This window comes from Pinus tabuliformis, chromosome 7 (assembly GCF_031772625.1).
Source record: "Pinus tabuliformis cultivar Carrire ecotype Pingquan chromosome 7, CPIR1, whole genome shotgun sequence".
NCBI lineage: Eukaryota > Viridiplantae > Streptophyta > Pinopsida > Pinales > Pinaceae > Pinus > Pinus tabuliformis.
Window position 1 is genome coordinate 301258220 of NC_142293.1, and position 18284 is coordinate 301276503.

An 18284-nucleotide genomic window follows, 5' to 3' on the forward strand; every position below is an offset into this window, starting at 1 on the left:
GTATCCAGATGTCAAACCAGTACGACAACGGCTACGGTAGGTGCACCCTAAGAAAGCCGCTGCCATCAAGGCAAAAGTTGAAAAGCTTCTCCATGCTGGTTTCATTTACCCAGTTCCTCTAACTGATTGGGTATCGAACATTGTTCCTATTATGAAAAAACAAGGAACGATTAGAGTGTGCGTCGATTATAGGGATGTAAATCAAGCTTGTCCAAAAGACAACTACCCTACACCCTTTATTGACCAGATAATTGATGAATGCGCCGGATGCGAAATCTTTTCATTCATGGATGGATTCTCCGGGTATAATCAAATAAATATTTTCCCACAGGACCAGTCAAAGACTGCATTTATTTTTCCTTGGGGCACATTCGCATATCGCAAATTACCCTTTGGTTTAAAGAACGCAGGAGCAACATTTCAGAGGGCAATGAAGTATGCCTTCCATGACATCAAAAACATCGTTCAACCATATCTCGATGACCTTCCGGCTCATTCGCGAAAGCAAACCGATCATCTGCAGCATTTGAGAGCGATATTTCTACGTTGCCAACACTACAGGATACAACTCAACCCACACAAATGTGTGTTCTGTGTCAGTTCTAGTCGTTTACTTTGCTTTCTAGTCTCAAAGGATGGGATTCGTCTCGACCCATGTAAGGTTCAGGCAATCATAAATTTGCCTCCACCTTCAAATTTGCTTCAGATTCAGAAACTCCAAGGGAAAGCAAACTTTCTGAGGAGGTTCATTCCAAATTACGCCGAACTTGCTAAAGGTTATACATGTCTATTGAAAAAGGAAGTGCCCTTCGTCTGGGATCAGGTCGCGCAAGCCTCTTTTGATGCGTTAAAAGAATCCCTAATGAAAGCATCATTAATGTACGCTCCTGATTATCAAAAAGACTCTAACCTGTATCTGGCTGCAGTGGATACAACCATCGCAATGGTTTTAGTTCAAGAAGACAACGGAATTGAACATCCTATATATTATTTAAGTAGTAACTTAAATGATACAAAAAGCAAATATTCCTATGTTGAAAAGCTGTTGCTTGCAGCTGTTCAAGCGATACAAAGATTTTGACACTATGTCCTTTTTCGAAAAACTACCATTCTGTCAGATTGCAACCCCATGACTTATATATTGTTGCGATAGTTGCTAGGGGGAAAATATTCAAAATGGATAGCAATTCTACAAGAGTTGATCTGGAATTTGTAAAATCCAAGTCAAAGAAAGCCCTGGTTTTCGCAGAATTACTATGCGATCTCCCATCGTCGTCCAACGACGAAACATCAGATGAAACAAGCATGGATGAATCTTTGTTTCTAATATCTTCAAGCAATCCGTGGTATGGAGATATAATCATCTATCTCCAAACCCAAAAATATAGGCCTAATACCTCCCGCTCCGAACAAAAACGTATTCGATACCAATCAAAAGACTACATGATCGTCGGTGATACACTTTACCGTCATGGCGTCGATACAGTTTTGAGGAGGTGCCTCACCCATGAGGAAGCTGAAAAAGTCCTGAATGATTGCCATTCAGGTGTGTGTGGGCGGCATCAATCTGGTTATGCTACGGCACAAAAAATTTTACGAGCAGGATACTTCTGGCCAACAATGTTCAAAGATTACATAACCGCAGTCAGAAGTTGCCATGCCTGTCAAATTTTCGATAGCAAAACCAGAAGACCACCAACACCTCTGCAGCCAATAGTTGTTGTTGGGCCATTCGCTAAATGAGGCATTGATTTCATGACATGTAACCCCACCTCGACCGGGTGGCATGGGTATATCATAGTCGCAGTAGACTATTTTACCAAATGGGCCGAGGCGATGCCTACATTAGATAACACTGGTGAAACAGCTGCCCTTTTCTTTTTCAATCATGTAGTCGCCAGATTCGGTATTCCACAGGCTATAGTCACAGATCATGGATCACATTTTCGCAATCACATGATGGCCGAATTAGCTACCAAATTAGGGATGTCTCACGACAGCTCTACTCCATACTACCCGCAGGCCAACGAACAAGTTGAAGCAATCAACAAAGTCCTAAAGCGCATGCTGCAAAGGATGATTGGAGTCCACTAAAGGAGTTGGCACCTGATCCTGTACTCAGCCTTGTGGGCATACCGAACATCGGTAAGGAATGCAACCGGGTTTACACCCTTCCAACTGGTGTATGGCCTAGAAGCAATCTTACCAGTTCAGTATGAAATCTCGTCCCTCAAACTCGCAATCGACCTTCTCCCCAGAACTTCAGAAGAGGAGGCTCATTTCTTGGAACTAATCCAATTGGATGAAACCTGTCACGATGCCACTTTGGCTAACGAAGCCCATAAGAAATGAGTCAAGGCGCAGTTCGACAAGAATGTCAAACCCCGTGTCTTCTCAGAAGGTGATCTGGTCTTACTTTACGACCAAGAATCCAATAAATTGGGAGCAGGTAAATTCAAGTCTTTATGGATGGGCCCCTATATTGTTAAATGGGTATTAACAAAAGGAGCCTACGAGTTAATGGATTACGACGGAATTCCACTCGTGCAACCTCGTAACAGGGTTGTACCTTAAGCGTTACTATGCATGATTCAGTGTGGTAACCTATATGCTTTTGTTACATTTTTTTTTCGTTAAGGGTAATCGTTTTGGTCAAGTAAATCCACTTTTTACATTTGTCGCAGATGTCGAACCTATTGGAATCTTTTGTTGGATATGCCGACGGAGCAAGTCGTAGTTCGCGGAACCTATCTTCTGTGGCCTGGGCCATTTTTGATCCAAGCGGCAAGTTAGTAAGTTTCAGAGGGGTATGTATTGGTCGATCAACAAATAACATCGCTGAATATAGCACGTTGATAGAAATTCTCTCTGATGCCATCTCACATGGCATACTCCGACTTGTCGTCAGGCTAGACTCACTGGTATCTACTCCGTCCGAAATCCAGCTATCTATCGCATGTTCCTAAGGGTCAAGATTTTGGAAAGGCAATTTGATTTTATTCAATATCAGCATATTTCCAGAAGCTTAAACACATTAACTGACTCATTGGCAAATTATGTGTTAGATAGACATTTGTAACATTTATAAAAAGAAGTATTTCATCAATATTTTCATTTGGATCATGTAACTTAACCAAAATAAAACTCCGAAAATAAAAAATATATATATAACTATTTATGGTTTACACATAATGTTCTGTAACCAAGACAAAATTGGTCAAATGACCCAAAACTCAAAACTCTAGGGGGCACCCTAGTCTAATGATGTTGGTGATAACAAGTCACCGCCTGTGCAATCATGCGTAAAAGCCTAGTCCATCGACTTGGCACGCCAGTAGTATGTCGTTGCAACCTCAGAGGCAGCTCGTCAGTCCTCACATATGGAATACCAAGAGCGAGGCCCTCGACTTGATCCTGTAATGCTGAAAGAGTCTCGGCCACATCAAGGTCGCGAAGGATAGCCCTTCCCACAGCCTCTCCTGCTGGAGCGGCAGCTGGCACTCTCACGCGTACTACTGGCCGAACGAGACCAACATCTGCATGAGCACATGATTTCTGATTAGTCTTGACAGAATAAAGCACAAGGACATTATAAATAGAAATGATAAACAGAAATATGGTCAAAGAATTTACCAATGGCACCCCACTGCTCGCCAGCAGGCAGTACCAAATTTGGGTCACCCCGGAAGTCCATACCAGCATATGGATACTCGAAAAAAACCATCTCCTGACGATCGAACCACCCAAAGAAGGTATCAGAAAAGGAAATCTGAGACTAACCAGCATGTCTGGACATATGGTCAACCCATTTCTGCATCCGTGGTTCAGTCGGTGGAGGTAAACCAAGAGAAATATACTGCAGCGGCATCAGCGGGATCTTTTCCGAGGCAAAGGCGGTCAAAATAGAACCATATCCAAAGTTCTTCAATCTTCCGTTTTTCACCTTGGTCAACTGTTCTTTCATCACAAAGAGTACTGCATCACACCAGTTGAACACCTTCGGTTCGAGACATTCTAAGGCATACTGCATATAAGACTGGTTGGCCACATGAAGAGCTGCACCACCAGCCATCCTACCAAAGGTGAACAGAATGGTCCTTAGGGACCTGTCAATGACATCTCGGATGATGATCTTGCCATCTTTACTCGACTGAGATCCCTCTCTACAATACCTGCGAATGTAATCTCTCACAGATTCACCCCCACGAGCTGAACCTGATAAGGAGATAGGGGCACCCCGCCTCGATAAGACGGTCAAAAAATAGATGTCCACGACAGTGAAAGGAATGGATTTGCCCCTAATCTAGAACACCTGGCTGGTAGGGTCCCAGGCATCGAGCAAATACTGCAACAAGGTTATTTGTTGCCTCATGCTAGAGATGCGGAAAAACTTGAGCAGGCCACAGTTCCGCAGTGCATTTACCGTAACCGGATCATGTAAAGCAAGCATGTCCTCTTCTTCATGCTCACATTCTCGCCATGTAATAGGCATTTTGCTCCAATAAATCTCTGAAAACAAACAAGAGAAGAGTTAGATCCTGATTTGGTGAGAAACAGGCAAAAATTTAAATTGAAAACTGTGCACAAATTTCCCTCCTTGCGCCCATCACACCCCCAGCAGTGTTCTGGGTGCGTTGCATGCCAACTGTCCAGTGGGTAGGCCAACATGCAATGCATCTTTCGATATAGAAAGGGTGCGATGGAGCCAGAGCGAGTTTTTCAAACCCCAGAGGCTCAGAAAAACCAGAAATCAGGCTCAGAATGCAAAATGGAAAGGATGAAATGAAAGGGCTCTGGTTTAGCTCCTACCTAGTCCAGACGGCGCCAAAAATCATCCACAGAATCTCCCGGAATCAGCTGGTGAAAATCAAGGGGGAAAGCACCTCCAAGGCTCCAACAGACCAAAGTTAAAATGAAATGGTAAAATGAGGGGTAAAAGCACTTTTAAATTACTTTTTACGTAATTCAAGTAAAATATTAGTGTCTTAACTCATTTTCCAAACATGTATTGTTCATTTCTAACTAGTTTGATGAAGCAATTGAGCATGCAGCGCAACCTTTGAAGGAACAAAGTCATTAATGGTAAAGTCAAGAAATGACCGTTATATCGAGCAATTTTAACGCGGAATTCAAGCTCGTTAAAAAATAAACATAAGCAATGAGCAAGTGTTTCCCCAGCGTTTAAGCTCATTTTAAAATAAAAAATGAACCAATTTCCGATAAATAACCATCGCGAATGTAGTACTTCAGCCTTTGAAGCCTTGGTCATGTTCTCATCATCACCTCCACTCTGTATTGGCCGATCATTCACCTCCCCTTGATTGTTTACCCCTTTTGAGGAACAGCTCCGAAGAGTGATCTTGTTAGCCATCCTTATGACACTGTCGTGATTGGAAAATTCCAAACCTTACCTAGAATCAGCTGCTACTCGAATCTATCACTCGTTCCTCAAAAACGAGTCTCCTTTAAGCTCTTTTCAACTGACTCATAAAATATGAAAAAATTGCCGAGCCATTGGCCTCTCCAGCTCGTTAAAGTGACCGGAAGTGCTATCCCTCCTTTAAATTTTAATCTTTTTGGACCTGAGGGATTATTACACAAAAAAATCGAGCGCTTGTTTTGTACGGCTCGTTAAAATTACCGAAAATTCATCCCTTTTGTATTATTTTATACTTTTTCGGACTTAAGTGATTAGATGATAGAAAAGGATTTTTTGGAGTTTCCTTTACATCCCTTTTCAGACTCTCTAAAATTGAAAAGGACCGAGTTATCTTTGTCGTTAAACTCGTTAAAACCTAATAGCGACAAACTTGTCCATAACAGACAAGAACGAGTTTCACTATCGCTAGGCTCGTTAAAACATAGCGATGGGTTTGCCCGAAGGGCAAATTATAGAACAAGCATATGTTATCCTCCTCAAGCTTGACAAAAATAAAGAGGTACTGGTTAGCAATGACTGGGGAAAAATTGGGAAGAAAACTTGAAGAAACTTTGTTGATAGCAAGTCGCTCTTGAACATGACACTTTCACTCCGCAACCGAGTCGGGTTGGGTTGTTCCATTCACTGGTCACATCACCATGGTTCCATCACACCATCCACATTTGGGTTTAATGCTACCAATCCATCATGTCAGTGTCGCCGATATGTTCAAGAGAAGTCGCTCAGAGAATTCACCTGTGTCTCACCCACTCTAATACATTTTTGCTCCATTCTTTCATGACCGCCACCCTGAATCGTATATCACCAGATCGTTTTCACCTCCATTAAAATCATTTGCTCTGTTCCATGTCATTGATGTGGGATTCACTAAGGCCCTCCTATGATAGATCGCTTCTTGTCGACATCAGCTCATTATCCAAGAAGTCGATCTAGGAACAACCCTTTCAGTACTTTGAAGCTTGCATGCCTCAATGGCAAGTTTCTCACTTCCGGCGACAGGTTTACATCAATGGCCTTCGACCAAAAGATTTTACGTGGTGTTCGACGCCAAGTCCCTTATTCACACCACGTGAATTGTACTGCAGTACCTTGAGGATCATTATCATTATCGATGATTCCTCTCGCACCTGTTAACAGCTTACATCATTGGCTGGTAATCAGGCGATGTCTTTCCATGTTCGACTCCAGAACATCTCTCACATGGATCGACTTGTACTTTGAGTGAAGATCGAATGAGATTGAAGACCCTGGATCTAGTTTCATCCATCCGGGCTGCGATATATATTCAGGAAAATAAAGACATCATTGTTGCACAGATAATCATCCAATCTAAGGGATGATGGCTCTACCAGAATCAACAGTCTACACTCAGACAATTGTCTGTCCTATGTACATGAAAATGAATTTATAAAGTTGAGCATGGGAATGCCCGCCTCAGCTAGATCATGAAAATAATAATGAAGATAATGTATTGTATTGTATCTTATTACAGGTCGCCTTCCAGCTCGAAAAAACTTCGGATCCTCATGATAAAGCATTTCACCCGACATCAAAAGATTAACGACCTCATGCTTTAGGGGGCAACTGTTATAGACATTTTTGGGCACTACAACCCCAAGCATAAATGTCCATAAACCAAGGGCTCCTAAGTCCCTAAAGGTGTTGTTCCAACCCCTAAAAGAACAAGGTCAATTGATTACAGCATCTCCCAGAAGTTCTCCATGAAAAACTACTCAGAACTGGTCAAAACTGGACCATTTCACCTGCTCCATAGGAAAAGTCCATTGCATCCCACCTGAATACACACAGTAGGTGCGGTGCATGTCAAAAAAGCATTCTATGGGGTGCGATGGGCGAGAAGGGACAAATGGCAGGGTCAATCCGCAAGGTGGAGGAGCATGGAATCTTCTAGAAACCTCTCCTGTGACACTTGCCTCCCTGAATTCGACCAGGGATGAGTAAGAGATCATCAATCTCCAAGTGGAATCGAGAACTATCAGAGAGAAGACACTAATCAAATCTCAAAATCTGACTCACCTCCCTTGCAGACATCTATATATGGATCCCTCATCCCAGAGATCCAGAGGCTGGAATTTTGTATCTTGTAAGGAAGTGTTGTTGGTTTCCTGGTGCAATATCATAGTGTTGGGTGATCTAATCTTTTCATGAGGTGAAGAAGGGCTTTCTTGCTGAGAGGATGATGTTGGGTGAGAAAAATTGGTTGTATCCTCTTTGCTCTTTCTTGATTATCAATAAAGCTATTCAAGTTTTCCTCCACATTCTTGTATGATTGATGATTTATGCATTTGTGTGGTCAATGTACATCTGATCCTATATTGTTTATGATAATAGATCTATGTTCTTGGATAGTGTTATGCTGCTTTGATTCTACAGGTACTCTTTGAAGCTGGGTAGACAAGGAAGCGAGTGGCAAAGACCTACCAAAACAGAGAGGAATCGAGCAAGGAACCAAGCGCAAGACAGAGGTTGGTCTCCTTATTCTTCTATTATCTATTTCTCATAAAGGAAAACGAAAGTAGTTTTTAGTGTGTTTGTTTCTAAGGTAGCTACTAGCCTTAGTGGGACTAGCAACTCTGTATAGACACTAGTTTTCGCGATAACACCTCTGCTGTTTCAATGCATGACAGATGATATGGCCCCGCATTCAATTGACATGGCTTCACAATTACTTCGAAATCATATTCCTGAAACAACAGCATCCATCTACATATTTTCCCCCCCAACACAGGCTTTTTGACCAGGTACTTTAATGCAGGATGGTTTGTATACATCTTAAAGTGTCTGCCTAGCAAGTAGTGTCTGAACTTCTGGAGTGTGTACACCATAGCCAAACCTTCGCACTCTATCGTCAAATAATTCTTCTCAGCCTTAGACAACTTCCTACTTGCAAACACTATAGGGTGATCCACTTCTCCCTCACTGGCCTATGTCATCACTGCTCCCAATGCAATACATGATGCATCCACATGCACATGAAATTCCTTCTTCTAATCCGGGAAGACTAGGATCAGCACAGTGACCATTTTCTCCTTTAATATATCCAGACTCCGCTAACATTCTTCATCCCAACAGAATGTAGAATCCTTTTTTAGCATCTTCTCCATCGGTGCGGTAATCTGGGCATAACTATTGATGAACTTTCGATAGTAGCCAGTATGACCCAGTGTTGCACGCAACTGTATAACACTCCTTGGTGCCTCCATATTGATTATAATTGTGATCTTAGCAGGGTCCACCATTAATCCTTGTCTGCATACCACATGACCCAACAAGATTTTGCAAGGAACACAAAACAAACATTTCTTCAAATTTAGCATGATTTGATACCTCTGGCATGTATCCAGCATCAAGTGTAGAATAGCCACATGGTGCTTTTCCAGCCCAAACACTGTCCAATCATCAAAGTATACCTCTAAAAACTTTTGAATGAATTCCTTGAACACTGCAATGACTACTCGCGAAAATATCGTCAGCACATTCTTAAGTCCAAAAGGCATTACAGTATACTGAAAGTATCCCCATTCAATCACGAAGGTTGTCTTACTTCTATCTTTAGGCGCGATCTTGATCTGATGGTACCCAGGGAACCCATTAGTGAATGAATAGGCCTCCTGCCCGCCAACATTATCCAACACTTCATCGCTGAACGGGGTTGGAAAAGGGTCATGTACACAAGCATCATTCAACTTCCTGAGATCTACGCATATCCTTATTTCATCCTTCTACTTCTTTTCCTGAACTACCATTGGGCTCACCCAATCAGATTCCTCTACCGGTTCAATAATACCTGTTGCAAGCATTTTATCCAACTCTAAGTGGACCTTTTCTTTATACTTTGGATTGAGGCAATAAGGCCTTTGCTTGATCGACTTCGCGTCCAGATTTAAAGTAATATTCATGACTCCCAAGTCCCCTATTATTCCTTTCAAGTCTGAAAACATCGTAGGGAACAAATCCTGATACTCGCCGAGCAACTCAGTGACCTTATCTACGGTGGCATCATCTCAATAGTCCCCAATTTTCGCAAATTTTGGCTCCACATCTATGTCAATGTTCACTTGTCTAGTCTTTAGTGGCATGGTGATATCTGGATTCTCTATTTGTGGTCCCTCAACTTCAGGGTGACCTTCTTTCTCTGGGATATTAATGTTCCTCAGATCCTCATCTTCCTCTTCAGCGATCACATTGTAGCACTCCAGCACATGGCACAGTTGGGTGGTCCAATCTGGTTGAATCAAATCTAAAGGATCCTGCAGTATTCTAAAGATCACTGCCTTGACCTCTTGCAACGCCTCATCAATACATTCAAATCCATCCTCAAAGCTAAATGTCATCAATAATGCCTATTGCAAAATGACCCATTCTTCAGTGCCATGGTGGAGCTCTGTTTCCAAGTACCAATTCATTGGTATTACATCCAAAGTATGACAGAACAAATGGACCCACTCAGGCTGTGGCTCCGCTCCATAAACTTCAGTCCATTTTGCCAAGTGATCTCCTGGATCATTCCTCCCATCATATTTCTCTGTTAACCGGACTTTTGGGCGGCCAAATCGCAATCTCATCATCTTTCTATACACATGCCATTCATCAAAATTGTCTTTGTGCGTACCCCACCATCTTGCGGGCGTAGCGCACAGCGCCAAATCCAAAGCCTGGAAGCGATGATTTTATGGCACTTCCCTTTCAAATGCATCCAAAAAATTATCAACGTCAGTTAAACCATCATAATAAAGCAAACTTCTTACCTCTGAGGATACAAAACATAGTGATTTAGTCATCATGTTGCAGTGCAGCGTAGACACTTCGTGTCATCGATTTTGCCAGTGTTCCAACTCCTCATCTGAATCTGATGTATAGGAACTTTCATCGTCCCATGTAATACGTCCATCAGCTATCAGATTCACCCAATCTTGATTTTGCATTGTTATCTTATAGATTTGGTCCAAATCATCATCACTTTCATAATCGCAGACCGGTTCAGTATAGTGCAGTCCTTCAGTAGGGTCCAAGGGTACTACTACGTGGAGCGATTTTCTTTCAAATGACATCATCGCTTCTTTAAATTGATCACCCCATTCATGTCAATGGCCCAATCGATCCCAAGGAGTGCATGGTAGGGATTGTTGTCATCCACAATCTCTAACACTTCAAAATCGGCCAATGTGCTCATGCCTTCAATATCTACTATTACCCCCTGCAATCTTCCCATGGGGATAATATTCTTTTGATTTGCCATCCTTAATTGAATCAGATACCACTGCAGAACAAGTCCCCCCATTCTCTCCCACATATGTTTAGGCAAAACATTCGCATCTGACCCCAGATCCAGAATAACTTGATCCATCATACTCTCCTATCTACGCAGTGAGCCTCATCTCACGCCCTGTTCTTGCCTTATGCTTACCAATTTTCCTGACTACGCGCGGTCCCTCAAGAGCATATTCTTTTCCAGCACACTTATTTATCATCTTCTGTAATCCTTTCACAGCCTTGCTATCATGCAAAAGCTTCATACAGGTCTCCAAGAAAGCAGTAAGCACAGAGGGATCCATTTCTTCAGATAGTTAATCTGACTTCCTGAAGTAGAGGCCTCGGCGAAGCGTTTCTTCGCTTCCATGAAGGTTTCTTTCACGCGCTCTAAATCAAAGACATCCTCCTTCTCTAGAGCTTTGCAGACCCATATACTTTCTTCAGGATGCTTTCCTTTATCTTCACCAGTCGTCATTCCACTTTGCAACACTATATTCACATTAGGATCCTCTTCGCGGGGTTCAGCCCTCATCATCTACAGGTTCTAGCTAGGTTGTTGAGGTTGCGTCCCATTTTCATGTATATTAGCTATTAATACACGGTAGTCTTCTATCGCATGGTAAAATTGAGTATAGTATTGGCACGACAAGTGCATCGGGTTCGTACATTCTCATGCATAATGTCCTGGTCCCCCACAATTGTAGCAAATAACATGTCCCTGTCCTCTACCATTTCCCCCTCCACCTCGGCCTCGTCCGCATCCCTGATATCCTCCTTGAACTCCCCTAGCTGATCTAGGTGGATGTTGGTGGCCACCCGCCTATCCCACTTGGACCCCCACAACTGTCTCTTTCAATTTTTCAATTTCCTTATTTGTAGCACAATTTACTATTTTTGGTAGTTTTTCGGGTCCTGAACTTCCGGAGCCGTTTTGAGGCCCTAAACGACATTTTTTGGGGAAACTGGGAGAAACATGGGTCCATGGACTAATGTTGCTCACTCAAAAGTTGTATTCCTCGGATAGATCTTTCTAACAAGGTATTGTGCACGTCAAATGGAGATCGTATGCCAAAGTTACGACCCTGGGAAGTTGATGTACCAATTTACCCAAACGGGGCCCATAGTTTGGCACTTCATCTCCTAGGGTTAGGTTTTTGGATGTTTAGGGTTTTCCATTGTTTCTCAACAATAAATAGGCCTTTGAGTCTCATTGTAACATAGTTCAGAGGCATGTAGCTGCCACATCTCTTCTCAGAGATAAACTATCATCACCTAAGCTAGTTTATTTCCATTTCTGTTTGTAAGCATATTTCAGTACTTTACATCAATGAAATGAAGTGTTATTTATATTGCATCTCTATATTTATGGTCATATATATAATTTGTTGTGTTCCTATTTAAATCTAGATCAGTGGTATCAGAGCGGTCTTCTCTTTCTCTGCTTTTCTTTGCATGTCCCCAATGAGGTCAGGATATAAGGAGTTAGGGCTTGAACTGGTCGAACCGTTGCAAGACTAGCCTCGCAAATCACAACAGCCTCCCATGGCAGATGAAAAGAAAGATGAGGGGGTAGGAGATCCTATCAAAATCTTGCTCGAAGAAGCCCTCGAGCGACAAAGGAATGCAATGATGGAAAACTTTACCTAGATCCTTCAGCAACTACCCAAGGGTGATGCATCTACTTCCAACAACTACGTTGGAAATGCAACACCCTTTAACGTACAAGTTAACTTTGAAATCCCCATATTCGAGGGTCAGATAGATGCAGATCTTGTAGATAAATGGTTAAATCTGCTAGATGGTTATTTTTATGTTCATGATTTTTCCAGCAGGGAAAAGATCACATTTGCACTTCTCAAAGCAGGCCCCCATGTCAAGGACTGGTGGGAAACCTACTGCGAGTAGAAGGATGAAAGTACAGGCTCACTATTTTCAGCCGCACCCTCTTGGAATTCATTCCAGGATGCCATCAAGGAGTAGTACTTCCTTGTCAAGAGCTATGAGGACAAATACATAAAGTGGACCACGCTGCGGCAACGAAGGGACCAAGATGTGTCGGAGTTCACAAATATTTTTCATACCCTTCGCACAAAGTTGGGTATCAAGGATTCTAAGCTTCATTTGGAACTCAAATACCGTAGCTACCTACACAGGTACATCCAAGACAAGATGGAGTTCCTGAACATCTCCTCGCTCAGCATAGCGTACCGATACGCTATCAAGATCGAGCAGAATTTTAAACAAAAGAAGCGAGACTTTGGATCTACGAATCCGAAGAACAAAGGACAAAGCCAAGGTGGGGTGACCCAAGACAACCAGTCGAAGCCGCAAGAAAAAAACAACACCACAAAGTCAAAGAAGGACACAGGAAAGTGGTGTGAGTTCCATAAGAGCCCCACTCATAACACAAGTGAGTGTCAAACCAAGCAGTCGCTGGTGGCCGAGTTGAAGGCTTCAAAATCATATGCATGTTCCAACCTTGAGTCAAAACCCGACAAGGGGAATGGAAAAGGGAAGCAGATCATTGATGTGGAGCCCAGCACCACTTTTTCCATCGCCAAGATCTAGAAGAATGAGCCCGAAGATCCAGAGGAGGGGGAGCGTCTTTTCCACTCACAAATGTGGGTGAAGGGTTCGCCATTGCAATTCATTGTCTACAGTGGCAGCCAAAAGAACCTCATTTCAGCATAGGTCGTGAAGTAGTTGGGCCTACCAACTACACCACACTTGCAGCCATACAGTATCGGGTGGCTTCACCAAGGACAAGATATCTGAGTCTGGCAGCAGTGCCGCCTTCCCTACAGCATCAAGCCCTTCACAGAAGAGGTATTATGTGATGTTGCACCTCTTGATGTTTGTGATGTATTATTAGGCCAACCATACTTGTGGACGCAACATGCTGTGTATGAGTCAAGGCCTCGCAGTGTTATTATTTCTTTGGGTAATTCATTATACATGATACTGAAGGTAGCCCCACCTACCGCCACCTCTTTGATCTCTGCTAAGAAATGCAGCAAGATCATACGTTATATACCTAGGGGGGTAATATCGGGTACCAAGGGAGGTACCCAAGGTAATAATGTAATAATGGGATGGGCCATAGTAATAAATAAGGTGGTTAACCCATATCATGTAAGGGACCACAAGTAGTTAGTAATAATGGCTTCATACAATATTCCTTCACATTATTCCTTGACATCTCTCCATGTGGAGTCTCTAGCCTCTATATAGGCCTCATACATACAATACCATGGGTCATTACCATGGTTCCCTCATACCATCGAACTAATACCATGGGCCCATTACATTATTACTAACTACTTGTGGTCCCTTACATGATATGGGTTAACCACCTTATTTATTACTATGGCCCATCCCATTATTACATTATTACCTTGGGTAACTCCCTTGGTACCCCATATTATCCCCCCTAGGTATATAACATTCCACCCCCCTTAGCATGTTTCGTCCCCGAAACATGGGAAGAACACAAATAATAAGATCTACTCAAAAGAGTAGTCCACTGGTACCATGCACGTGCATCTAGCCATCCAAGAGAAAGGTGAACCCTCGATCTCGCTGGTGCCTTGCTCGCTTGAGATGGAAGTTGACCGTGGTAGCTCTTCTGTGTTGATGTGTAGTAGGTGGATCTTCGCTCCTCTCTATCTGTGCTGCGGGGGTTATTGTCCTTGTGGCTAATTGGTTTCCATCTTGATGGTTGTCTTGCGGGGTGATGTGGGTGATGATATGTTGAAGTTTTAACCCATGGTGTCTTTTTCTTTAATTCACCCCTTACTGGAGCCTGACTATTATCTGGTGCATGTTGTGGTGCCTGCTGTGGTGTCTTATCTTCTAATATTACTTCAACCACTGAACCCTCATCAAATGTGTCAGCACCTGTAACCTTTTCTGCTTCAGCCTCTGTTTGTGTTTGATTTTCGACCATCAACTGCTCATCATCTGATATGTCAGTCCCTGGAACATCTTCTGCGTCAACTTCCGTGGACTCTACCTGTTTATTGATGGAAATATCCTATAATGTAATTTTCTTCTTTTTATACCAGAGCTTTAGGAATTTGTTCTGCATGTTAATATTTATAGTACCCACAGATTCCATCCAAGAATATCCTAAAACAACATCCATATTATCCATCTTTGATATATAAAAATCACCATGCAACACATACTTATCCATAGAAATCTTCAAATCCTTATACACTTGAACATCCTCATCATCCACCTGTGTGTTTTCAATGTGTTTTGCAGGAACTTGCAATTTTTTTGCCAAATTAACATTGATGAAATTATGCTTGCAACTAGGATTTATAGAAACAATGATCTTCTCTTTCTGAATCAATCCATGAACCTGCAATAAGGAGATACCACTTTAGGTTCCTTGGTTTCCTTCTTTTCTGTAAAAATAAAATCTTTGCTAGGCTGTGTGTCTGTCTGTGTGAGCTTATCCACAAGATTAGTTTTACGGTCAAAGTGGTCCATAAGAGCTTTTGTGAATATGTCCCAAGTCAAGGGCCTTCGATAGCAATGTTGATTCCTTTGCCACCATTGCCATCTTTCATTGTCCAAGTACATTTTTCCCATTCTCAGCTGAGTCTCATCATCCATGATGTAATTCAATCTAAAACATTTCTCCATTTGTGTTAGCCATTTTTCTGGATGAGAGCCATCAAATTTATACATCCCTCAAACTCTGAGTTAGGCCTGCCATCACAAAAAAATTGGCAAAAATTTGAAATGTCACAGTTTAGTCAATATTGCTCAGAATCCCTATTATGACCTATTTTCAAAAATGGAACAATCATTCTGCATTTGCCCATGTGATAGAAATCTTGATCCAGGCACTAGAATTTCAGATCTACGCTACAACTCTCCCGCCGTCACCAAAATTTCTGCAAAAAAGAGCTGATTTTAAATTAGCGATATCTCTCTCATCCGAACTCCGATTCGACTGATTTTTTATTTTAATTGGGTATTTTTTCACAAAGAATCCAGATCTGCAATTAGATTTTACAGATCTTGCACCAAAACATATATATCTGATCTACAAACTCGCCACCCACGAAATCCTAAAAAAAAAAAAAAAAAAAAACCTCCACTGTTTGCCCAAGAAAGTGCTCTGATACCACTTGTTATAGATCTAACTCAGAAATATTATAGATCTGATATGAAAATATAAGACACTGAAAATAAGTCCAAAAATAATAAGATCTAAATATAGAAATAGAAATGCTTCTTTATTGATCAAACCCTTAAGGTAGGGCAACACTATACATTCACTCCTGAAGGAAGGAGAACACTCCACAAGCCATATGCCTATTCATACAATAATCCTTCACACTATTCCTTGACACAATTCCTTGACATCTCTCCATCTGGAGTCTCTAGCCTCTATATAGGCCTCATACATACAATACCATGGATCATTACCATGGTTCCCTCATAGCATCGAACTAATACCATGGGCCCATTACATTATTACTAACTACCTATGGTCCCTTACATGATATGGGTTAACACCTTATTTATTACTATGGCCCATCCCATTATTACATTATTACCTTGGGTACCTCTCTTTGTACCCCATATTATCCCCCCTAGGTATATAACATCATATCCTAGACTAGGAAATTTATTTTTTGTTTGGTTTGCACCCAAAGTAAGGGGAAGATCGTAGCCACATCCATGGCCCCCGGGAAGGGTTCCTCCACGCAGCAAAAGCAGGTGGATACAGTCATGAAAGAAGACAGGGACATCTTCTCCTCACCCACAGGGGTACCGTTGCACTGTCAGGTCAAGTATTCGTCCAATCTGACTTCCAGAGCACCTCTACCCAACGGGCCAGTCAATCGCCACTCTATTGTGGAAAATGCCAAGTACAAGTAGCGACATGATCAACATCAGATGCCACACAAGTTTCAAGTGGGCAACAAAGTCTAGTTGCATCTATCGAAAGAACGCCTTACAAGAGCCCATCAGAAGCTCAGACAACTCAAATATGGTCCTTACAATATTACCAAGGCTGTGGGAAACAATGCTTTGGAGTAAAGCATTCCCCCATTCCTTCACTTGCACCGAGTGTTCAATGTGGACTGCCCTCGACCACTCTTCCCACCATTACTGGACACATCAAAGATTGCAGAACAACTCACTAGGGACCAAGTTCAGCAGAAGTTTCCTCATCTCATGGAGGGACTCAACGCAATGGGGACCATTACTTCCTAAGGGGGGAGGAATGATCAAGGTGGATGTTGGTGGCCACCCGCCTATCCCACTTGGACCCCCACAACTATCTCTTTCATTTTTTCAGTTTCCTTATTTGTAGCACAATTTACTATTTTTGGCAGTTTTTTGGGTCCTAAACTTCCGGAGCCGTTTTGAGGTCCTAAACGACGTTTTTTGGGAAAACTGGGAGAAACATGGGTCAATGGACTAATGTTGCTCACTCAAAAGTTGTAGTCCTTGGATAAATCTTTCTAACAAGGTATTGTGCGCATCAAATGGAGATCGTATGCCAAAGTTACGACCCAGGGAAGTTGATGTACCAATTTACCCAAACATGGCCCATAGTTTGATGCTTCATCTCCTAGGGTTAGGTTTTTGGATGTTTAGGGTTTTCCATTGTTTCTCAACAATAAATAGGCCTTCGAGTCTCCATCTCTTCTCGGAGATAAGCTACCATCGCCTGAGCTAGTTTATTTCCATTTCTGTTTGTAAACATATTTCAGTACTTTACATCAATGAAATGAAGTGTTATTTATATTGCATATATGTATTTATGGTCATATATGTAATTTGTTGTGTTCCTGTTTAAATCCGGATCAGTGGTATCAGAGCAGTATGCTCTTTCTATGTTTTTCTTTGCATGTCCCCAACGAGGTCAGGATATAAGGAGTTAGGGCTTGAACTGGTTGAATCATTGTAAGACCAGCCTCGCAAATCCCGACAGCCTCCCATGGCGAATGAAAAGAAAGACGAGGGGGCAGGTGATCCTATCAAAATCTTGCTCAAAGAAGCCCTCGAGTGACAAAGGAACGCGATGATGGAAAACTTTGCCCAAATCCTTCAACGGCTAACGAGGGGCGACGCATCTGCTTCCAACAACTACGCTGGAAACGCAACACCCTTTAAAGTACAAGTTAACTTTGAAATCCACATGTTCGAGGGTCAGATAGACACAAATATCATAGATAAATGGTTAAATATGCTAGATAGTTATTTTTATGTTCATGATTTTTCCAGCCATGAAAATATCACTTTTGCACTTCTCAAAGCAGCCCCCCACGTCAAGGACTGGTGGGAAACCTACTGCGAGAAGAAGGATGAAAGTATGGGCTCACTATTTTCAGCCGCACCCACTGGGAATTCATTCCAGGATGCCATCAAGGAGCAGTACTACCCTGTCAAGAGCTATGAGGACAAAAATATAAAGTGGACCACGCTATGGCAGGGAAGGGACCAAGATGTGCCAGAGTTCACAAATATTTTTCATACCCTTCACACAAAGTTGGGTATCAAGGATTCTGAGCTACATCTGGTACTCAAATACCATGGC